Source organism: Rattus norvegicus, chromosome 11, assembly GCF_036323735.1.
Source record: "Rattus norvegicus strain BN/NHsdMcwi chromosome 11, GRCr8, whole genome shotgun sequence".
In the NCBI taxonomy this organism is placed as follows: Eukaryota; Metazoa; Chordata; class Mammalia; order Rodentia; family Muridae; genus Rattus; species Rattus norvegicus.
In genome coordinates, this window is record NC_086029.1 from 66,342,435 (window position 1) to 66,352,128 (window position 9,694).

Sequence of the window (9,694 nt, forward strand, 5' to 3'; positions counted from 1 at the left end):
GAATCTGTAAGCTAGCCCAAATTAAATGGCATCAAGGAGCTGAAGGAATTTGCAACCCCATAAGAACAACAATATCAGCCAACTAGACACCCCAGAACTTTTAGGGACTAAACCCCCAACAAAAGAGTACACATGGAGGAACCCATGACTCCAGATACATATGTAGCAGAGGATGGCATCAATGGGAGGAGAGGCCTTTGGTTCCGTGAAGGCTCTATGCTCCATTGTAGGGGAATGTCAGGGCAGGTAGGTGGGAGGGAGTGGGTGGGTAGGTGGGTGGGGGAACACCTTCATAGAAGCAGGGTTAGGGATGGGATAGGGAGTTGTAGGAAGGAAAACCAGGAAAGAGGATAGCATATGAAATGTAAATAAAGAAAATATCCAATAAAAGAAAAAAAAACAGACTGAAAAAAAAGCTGAGTTATAGAGCTTTAGTAGGGTTGAGATTTTCTTCTGCTTTCCTAGACTGATAATGGGTGCACCAAGTTTAATGCCCAGTATTTCACTGAGGTTAGAACACTATCGAGCTGTATACTCTATAGAAACATGGTAATAATGTATATGTGTGTGTGTGTGTGTGTGTGTGTGTGTGTGTGTGTGTAGCTGTATACTCTATAGAAACATGGTAATAATGTATGTGTGTGTGTGCGTGTGTGTGTGTGTGAGAGAGAGAAAGAGAGAGAGAGAGAGAGAGAGAGAGAGAGAGAGAGAGAGAGAGAGAGAGAGAGAGAAAGGTTGTAAAGAACCAGGAGTCTTCAAGAAGTGCATGCTGACAGGAGCCTGATATAGCTGCCTCCTAAGAGGTTATGCCAGAGCCTGACAAATACAGAGGTGAATGCTAGCAGCCAACCATTGAACTGAGAACAGGGTCCCCATTGGAGGAGTTAGAGAAAGGATTGAAGCAGCTCAAGGGGCTTGCAACCCGATAAGAACAAAATACCAACCAGCCAGAGCTCCCAGTGGGGACTAAAACACCACCCAAAGAGTACATATGGATAGACCCATGTCTCTAGCTGCATATGTAGCAGAGGATGGCCTTATTGGGCACCAATGGGAGGAGAAGCCTGTGGTCCTGCCAAGACTGAATCCCACAGTGCAGGGGAATGTTAAGGTGGGAAGGCAGGAAGGGGTGGATGGTTTGGGGGGTACCCTCAGACAAGAAGGGGAAGGTAGAATGGGATAGGGGGGTTATGGACAGGAAACCAGGGAAGAGGATTAACATTTGAAATATAAATAAAAATATCCAATAAAAAAAAAGAGAACCAGGTATTTTGAAATACTTCTAATTCTTGGGAGGCTGATACATGGTGACCCTGCAGATCAGGTCAGTGCAGACCAGGTCAGTCCATGTTCCTGGGGAAAGTTAGCAGAAAAAGAAAGAATAAAGGAATAAAGAGATAGATTAGTCAAGAACAGAGCAGATAGGCCTGGCCTGCTAAACTACTATTGAATATTAAATAAAGAACAAATCAGAATAGAGTAAAAATAGTATTGACCTGCTTGCTGGTTCTCATCTCAGATCTCTTAGGATTCCTTTCACACATACAAAAATATCCTGTTATGTCCCTAGTCATTCTTCTGATAAGTTATGCCTTACTTTTTGCTCCCACTTGTGGTGGTCCCTCATGGGCAAACTGCAAGTGCTGTTCTTTTCCCTAAGTTTCCATTGAGAAACTGAGTTACAGAATCTGGTCTGGTTAGTGATCAGTCAGGGTGCTAACTTGTAGGTGCTGATCACACTCTGGGTGTCTATCAGGAGTCTGCCAGAGAATGCTTGTCTCACTTCCAGCAGTCTGTTGTGAAGTGGAATCATAGATGGTAGTCTGCTTCTTGAAAGCTGAATTACGAATATTGGACCCACCTCTGTACAGTTCCTTCCTGATGTTCAGTGTTTTAGGTAGACACCTGAATGTGTGCTCCTTTGAAGGCTTTGGCTCTGACCCCGTTGTGATCTTTCTGAAAACTGAGTGGTTTTGACTAAGATGGATCACATTGGACTTTGTCTCCAAACGCTTGGGTAATACATATAACTTTTAAAATCTGTGATCAACTTTCTCTGGATCATTCCCTGGAGATTTCAGCAGACTGTGTCTGCATGTGACTAGCTATCTCCTTTCCCAAGACAAGAATCTTTCAATTCTAATAGTCTAAGTATTCTAATATTTGAAAATCATGTTGTCTTGGTTAGTTTTATGTTAACCTGACATAAGACTGTATTAATCAGGGTCCTCTAGAGGAGCAGAACTGATAGAATCTATCTATCTATCTATCTATCTATCTATCTATCTATCTATCTATCTATCTATCTATCTATCTATCTATAGGATTTGTTAGAATAGATTATAGGCTGTGATCCAGATAGACCAACAATGGCTGTCTACCAACAGAAAGCCTAAGCATTAAGTAGTTGTTTAGTCCATGAAACTGGATGGCTCAGCTGGTCTTTAATTACTCCCAAATGTGGAAGAAGTGGGCTCAAATACCAGTGAAGGACTGGGCTTGCCTGTCAGGCAAGGAGCAAAAGCTTTATTCACCTATGGTATTATAATATAGGCTGCCATCAGAAGGTGTGGTCCAGATTAAAAAATCTCAATTGAATTTGAAGTGGTCTATCACTTCAAATGATTTCATTAAGAAAAACATCCTTCTCAGGTGTCTCTAGCTTCTTGGATATTAGCTAACTACAGATATAGTCAAGGTGACAATCCAAGAATAGTAATCACAGTTAGAGTCATAGAAAGTAGGGAAGCTCAGTTGAGAAAATATCCCAACCAGGTAGCCCTGGGGCAAACCTGTGGGGCATTTTTTGATTAATGGTTAATATGTAAGGGTTCAGCCCAGTAAGGGCAGCATCACCCTCATGGTAGGTGACCAAACAGATGTGGAAGAAAGCAGGCTCAGTGAGCTAGAAGGAACATGCCAATATGTAGCACTCTCCCATGTTTTCTGCTTTAGTTCTAGCTTCCAGGTTCTTGCCTTGAGTTCCTATCCTGACTTCGCGCAACGATGGGTAACCTGAGAGTTGTAGACTAAACTAAATTTTTATCTCTCCAAGTTGCTTTTGGTTAGGGTCTTGCATCACAGCAATAGAAACCCTAAAGAAGACATGCATCTCTTGTTATTGTTATTTGTTTTTGCTATTATTTTGCAGTGCATTTAGTGCAGCCCTGACTTTGACTCTCTCTCTCTCTCTCTCTCTCTCTCTCTCTATATATATATATATATATATATATATAAACATTGCAATTATAATATATTACAGTATATTGTAATATATATTATATCATGAAGCTTCAATATTTTATACAGGAATAAATATGAAAAACTATCTATTTAAAAGAAAAAGGACAGAAACATGAAACTCAAGAAGGATGACTAAAATGTGATTGCTTCACACCTTCTTTAAAAGGGGAACAAGAATACCCTTGGCAGAGAATAGGGAGGCAAAGATTAAAACAGACACAGAAGGAACACCCATTCAGAGCCTGCCCCACATGAGGCCCATACATATACAACTACCAAACTAGATAAGATGGATGAAGCAAAGAAGTGCAGGCCCACAGGAACTGGATGTAGATCTCTCCTGAGAGACACAGCCAGAATACAGCAAATACATAGACGAATGCTAGCAGCAAACAACTGAACTGAGAACAGGACCCCCATTGAAGGAATCTTAGAAAGGACTGAAAGAGCTTGAAGGGCTTGAGATCCCATATGAAGAACAATGCCAAGCAACCAGAGCTTCCAGGACTAAGCCACTACCCAAAGACTATACATGGACTGACCCTGGGCTCCAACCTCATAGGTAGCAATGAACAGCCTAGTAAGAGCACCAGGGGAGGGGAAGCCCTTGGTCCTGCCAAGACTGACCCCCCCCCCAGTGAACGTGATTGTTGGGGGGAGGATGGGGAGGGGAACAGCCATATAGAAGGGGAGGGGAAAGGGCTAGGGGGATGTTGGCCTGGAAACCAGGAAGGGAAATAACAATTGAAATGTAAATAAGAAATACTCAAGGTAATAAAGATGGGAAAAAAAAAAGAAAAGAAAAAGGAAAAAGGAATAAGCTTTTTTTTTTTTTTTACATTCTATGCCTTAGAAATAGGTAACTATGACTAACTTATATTTAAGATGAGGAAAAATGAGACTTCATCTTTTGATAGTCATAACATGTAAAAATTAATGAGCATATTCAAAATGACAGTCAAAGAATAGTGTCTCCACCACTGCATGAAGGAAAGCAATGGAGTAGAACTGTGTGTATTGTTAGACAACTGCATTTAAGGTTTAAAGCTGAAGTGTCTTCATAGCATTTTATTGGTGAAAACCATATAGATGTATGTATGCATGTACATACTTGCACTCATTTTTACAAACAGAATTTGAAAAGCACACCAGTAGCTGAAGGACGTCTCATTTTATTTCACACTCTTCTTAGTGGCTTGAATTATTTACAGTAAGAATAATTTTGTCATCTGAAACTTAATTTTACATTTTAAAACAAATATTCTATGATGCATATAATAGAGTTCTCACCCTTGAACCAGATTTTAGTAAGTGAGATTACTGGTGGAGGATAAAATGAAAAAAGTGCCACTTTTAAGATACATGGTTAGCTCTAGGTTGGAAAAGTACAAAGTGTCCTGGAAGGCTGATATTTGGACAAAGCACTTTACTTCAATTTCTTCTCTTTTTCAGTATAATAAGAAGAATTACATTCAAGGGTGACAGAGGTCCCTTGCCACTTTTATGCTCTATAAATCATGAGCCAGGTAAGATAGAAAGATCAAAAGGCAGGGCAAAGATTCTAGAAGGTGTATTGGAGAAATACCTTCAATTTATCAGCACCTCCCACTGCTAGTGAAAGAGCAACTGTTAGAGGGCGGACCCCCAGAGCACTGTCACAACGATATGAAAAGCAGACATCTCCAGACAGCTTCTGCAGTTCTATTCAACAGTAAATAACTTTGTTTTTGCTAGTGGAACATATGAAGAACTTAAGTTTCATTAATTTTCAGCTTCCCCCCCCCCCCAAGTAATTGTCCTCATCATTTTTCCTTCTGGATACACAATCCATTTGTTGTTGGTGGTGGTGGTGGTAAAGTGCTGAATATTTTTCTTTGGATAGTTCTGTACTGAGAATTTTAGTTTCTTAGAAAACCCAGTTATGTTTTGTGATTATGTTTTTGTCTGTGGGATATGGGGCTGCTTCAAATTGTCAACAGCCATTAACTATGATTTGTCTTGTGCTCTAGGAGTGCAATTCTTGCAGAATTTGGAATTCTGAGCACTCTTGAGAGGGTATAAATATGAAAGAAAGCCCCAAGAGAACCCATGGCAGTTGCTGCTGTCCCTGCTGATGTTTGGTTCCTGATGCTGATCTCTGAAGCTGTTGCTGGTTACGGAAGTTGCTTTTCCTGCTTTTGCTATTGCTGGATTGCTGAATTGCTGGTTGGAGATTTCCTGACAATGAAGATTAGATTTTCCCCTAGGAGCTCAATGCCCCCAATTAGCAGGAAGTAGTCTAATGAGATCAACACTTTCTTTCCCCTCTAACCTTCCTTTCCTACCTACTGTTGGGTGTTGGAAGGGATTGGGTTGGAGAAAGGTGGTAGGTAAAAGAACCCAATAAAGTAGCCCCAAAAGAATGGTTACATAGTTTCTAATGCTTGTTACGTCCTCAGGATTTTTTCCATTGGAGTCATAGACTCATCCTGGGTGAATACATGAAATGGAAAATAATTCTCTAGCCAGGCCAGAGGCACAAGGAAGGGAAGATCACAGCTAGGGGAGTCTCCCAGACAAGTCAGAGTCACAAGAAAGGGAGGGTTGTGGCTTGAGAAAGGTCATGGCACCCTATGTTGAGAGAACTTTCACTGGTTATTGAAGAAATTATTGGAAGAAATGTCTTGTATATTTGTGATACATTTTTCCCTATAGAACATGGAGTCCTCTTCAGTCACCAAGCCCAACATCACTGATTTTCTCAGAGATCAGCACTTCATCACGGAGGTGATTTCAGACAGCTATGTACCAACTCTGTGTCTGTTCCCTCCATTTCCCACTTTACTCCGCTATTCCTCTTCTCTTCCTACTTGGCTCTGCTGACCTTGTGCCTAGGAAGCCTTGTGGCAGGCAGCAAGGGGTGGATGTGACCATTTACTGGGCAGTCTCTCATTTTTTTCTTTGTTTTTTTTTCTACTATGTATTTGCTTGAATATATTCTTCCATTTTCTAGTTGGTTCATATTTAAATATAGTCTTTATTTTCTGTTATTTTAGTCAGCCACATTTTCCATACTTTGAATTTTTTTAGTACCCTGCTAATTCTTTCAGTAAGAATCAATTAAAAATAATTTGAGTATAAAGGATAGACTAGTCTTCCCCCTCAAGAATATAGTCTAAACATAGAAAGAAATACTGCCTTATATCACTTGTATTAGGAAGCTGAAAAGGACAAGTTCCTAGCAGATTCTGTTATCAGAGGTTGGGCATGGGGAGGTAAGTAGAGAAGGGGAGACATTGTCCAATCGACACTAAGTTATTTTTCAATAAGTTTAATTTTATCTAGAGTTCTACTGTGTATAGTGACTATGGCTAGTAATACTGTATTATATATTTCAAAATACCTTTTAAAAGAGGATTCTGAGGATTTTCACTACAAAAACTGATAAGTATAGTTGGGAAAATGCTAATTAGCCCAATTTGATTATTGTATCATATCTATTTATATATCAAAATATCACATTGTTCTTCATAATTATGTATAACTATTATTTATAAATTATAAGTAAACCAAAATGGAAGAGCCCAGCTGGAAATAATTGCTTTATTGGAAAAAAAGACAATGTAAGACAATTTAGAAATCTTTCAGGATTGTTTATATTGCAGACATTCATTTCCTTTGGAAAATAAGTCTTAAAGAAACTGTGACTGTGTTCTTACCCTTGCTAAATTAATGCAAGCATGTAACATACTAGAAATATACTCAATTTCATACTACAATTTCATATCGTAGTTTTCAGTAACTGTAGCAGAAAAAATTAAATCCTGGAAGTCACATATTTAAGGCCCAAGGTTCATGGAGAAGATGTTTCCAAACAGTGTATGACCAGGTAGTAGGGTAAATGCAGAGCTCAGAGTTCCTATCTTTGACCAGTCTTTGATAACCCAATGATCATACTGTAACTTTCATCTCCTTTTCAGCTGTTCACCTCATTGATGTTTAATTAATATTTTATGTTAACACACAAGGTTACTTTATTATATCTTTATATATACTATAGTATATGTTATATAATATACAATATGATATATCATTCTATCATTATTATTTATTGTATTAGCTACTGTTCTATTGCTGTGAAGAGACATTATAACCAAGGCAACTCTTATAAAAGAAAACATTTCACTGGGGCCTTGCTTAGAGTTTCAGAGGTTTCATTATGGTGGGGAGCACGGTGGCAATATGCATGCATGGTGCTAGAGAAGTAGCTGAGAGCTATACATCTTGATCTATGAGAGAGAAAGAGAAAGAGAGAGGGAGAGGGAGAAAGAGAGAGAGAAACAGAGAGACAGAGAAACAGAGAGACAGAGACAGACAGAAAGGCACAGAGACACAGAGACACACACAGATAGAGACACTAGGTCTGGTGATACACCGCCTCCAAAAAGGCCAAACCTCCTAATCATTCCTAAACAGTGTATCAACTGGGGACTAAACATAAACGTTTGAGCCTATGGAAGCCATTGTCATTCAAGCCACCACATAGATACAAGTTATCATAATTTGTTCTTCTTCATAAGTGTCATTTTCAGTCATACTAGAAAGGGTCCCATTCTTTTTCTTGGACTTACTAAGAGGTTTCTGATGTAAACCTTTTGTAGAACTCACAGACCTTCTCTCAGGCAATGCAGACACTGAGCTTGGTATTTTTGTTTACACATAAACATTTCCAAGCCAGTGTCATATTTTACCTTGCCATATAGGCCCCTCCCTGAAAGCAGGGCCTACTGACTCCTCTTGTCTTTGGCAGACTTTTTTTTGTGCCCCCCCATTACTATCCTGAATATTCTTTATAACCATCTCTCCAGCAAATGGCAGCTACGTGGCATGCAATATTACCACTTCTATGGTGTCAGCTGTATTCCTGCTGTGGCAACCCTATTAACCTCCCAAGACCTGTCCTGTTGCTCCTCAGCTACCAGCACATCCACTTGCCTCTCACTTCAAAGACTCCACATGCTACCTGCCAAGAAACCAACCACAGTAATATTCTTCTCCAGCCATAGCTGTGTCAATTTCTGTATGTGCATTTTAGTACCTTTAAAACCCATCATTTATCTCTGCAGGTGCCTCTGTGTCCAGCCACCCTTCACTTTCACATTAGTATGCTCTGTATGCCAAAGAACTCAGTATTACACAATCTCCTATTTTAAAGGACAAGTATTACCATGGCATTGATAGGCTAATTTTAAAAAATAAATTCTGAAACAAACATGGCCATTATGCTATTTGCAGATAATACAATTGCTACTAGGACTTATCAATCACCATCACCTAATGCTTTTCTTAAAATGTCATTCTCTGTCTGCTTCAAGATGATGACTCCCATGTATCGGCTTATAGCTCGGTGGCAAGCTGAAGCCAATAAGCAACACATAAGATGTCAGAAACGCTTGGAATTTGGACATTGGACTTATGAATGCAAAGGGAAAAGAAAGTACCTACACAGGCCTTCGAGAAGAGCAGAGCTGAAGAAAGCTTTAAAAAGAGAAAGAAAATAGATTATTGCAGCAAAGCATGGGAGAAACCAACATGGAGGGAAAGACCAAGAAGAAGAGGAGGCCTAAGAGTGTCATGAGTTCCAGTGCCTCTAGCAGTGACAGTTCTGCCAGTGAGTCTTCATCATAGAGCGAGACATCTGCCTCATCCTCTTCAGAGGACAGTGACTCAGATGGAAACCTCTCCAGCTCCTCCTCCTCAGCCTATTCCTCCTCCTCTTCCTCCTCCTCCTCATCCTCGGACTCAGACTCAGACTCCAGCTCCTCCTCCAGCAGCAGCAGTAGCAGTTCTGAGAGCAGCTCTGATGCTGAGGCACCAAAGAAGAGGAAAAAGAAATAGAGCTCTCTCTACTCTGGACCAATGGATGGAAAGCATTTGTGACTCCCAGGGGAACTGAAGACATGCTCAAGCAAACAAGTTAGCTGGTCAGACTTGTTAAAGTACAGAACTTTCTACGTATTCACCATTATGTAGGATATTAAATAAAGATTATATATATATATATATATATGTTTTGTTTATTTTAGGAATGAATATTGGGTTTTTGATGTTGCTTTTCTTTTTGTAAAGACTGGATCTCATTTTGTAGGTGTGGCTGGCCTTGAACTTGATCTGTATTGCAGGCTGGCCTTGATTTCAGAGAGATCTACCTGTCTGCTTCTCTAGTGTTGGGACTGCAGATACATGCCACCATGCTCAGCTTTTGTTGTTAACATTTTTTAAAAATAATTTTTGAACTCTATCTGTTGTACATAATCAAAGTGAAAACCAGGAAATCTATTTCAGTGACAGAAAAAGTCATTTTTCTCCTGCTTATGAAATGAATGCTTCATGTGGTAAATGTTAAGGTGTGTATGGGACGGTCTTTGATGATACTGCATCAGACTATCAACAAGTTTCTTGTGCTCTTTTG

At 39.7% G+C, this 9,694-nt stretch overlaps 1 pseudogene; it reads left to right on the top strand.

Annotated features, from left to right (window-relative positions):
* Nucleotides 1-8,597: 8,597 nt before the first annotated feature.
* On the top strand, nucleotides 8,598-9,230 carry LOC103693561 (zinc finger CCHC domain-containing protein 10 pseudogene; annotated as a pseudogene).
* Nucleotides 9,231-9,694: the final 464 nt, after the last annotated feature.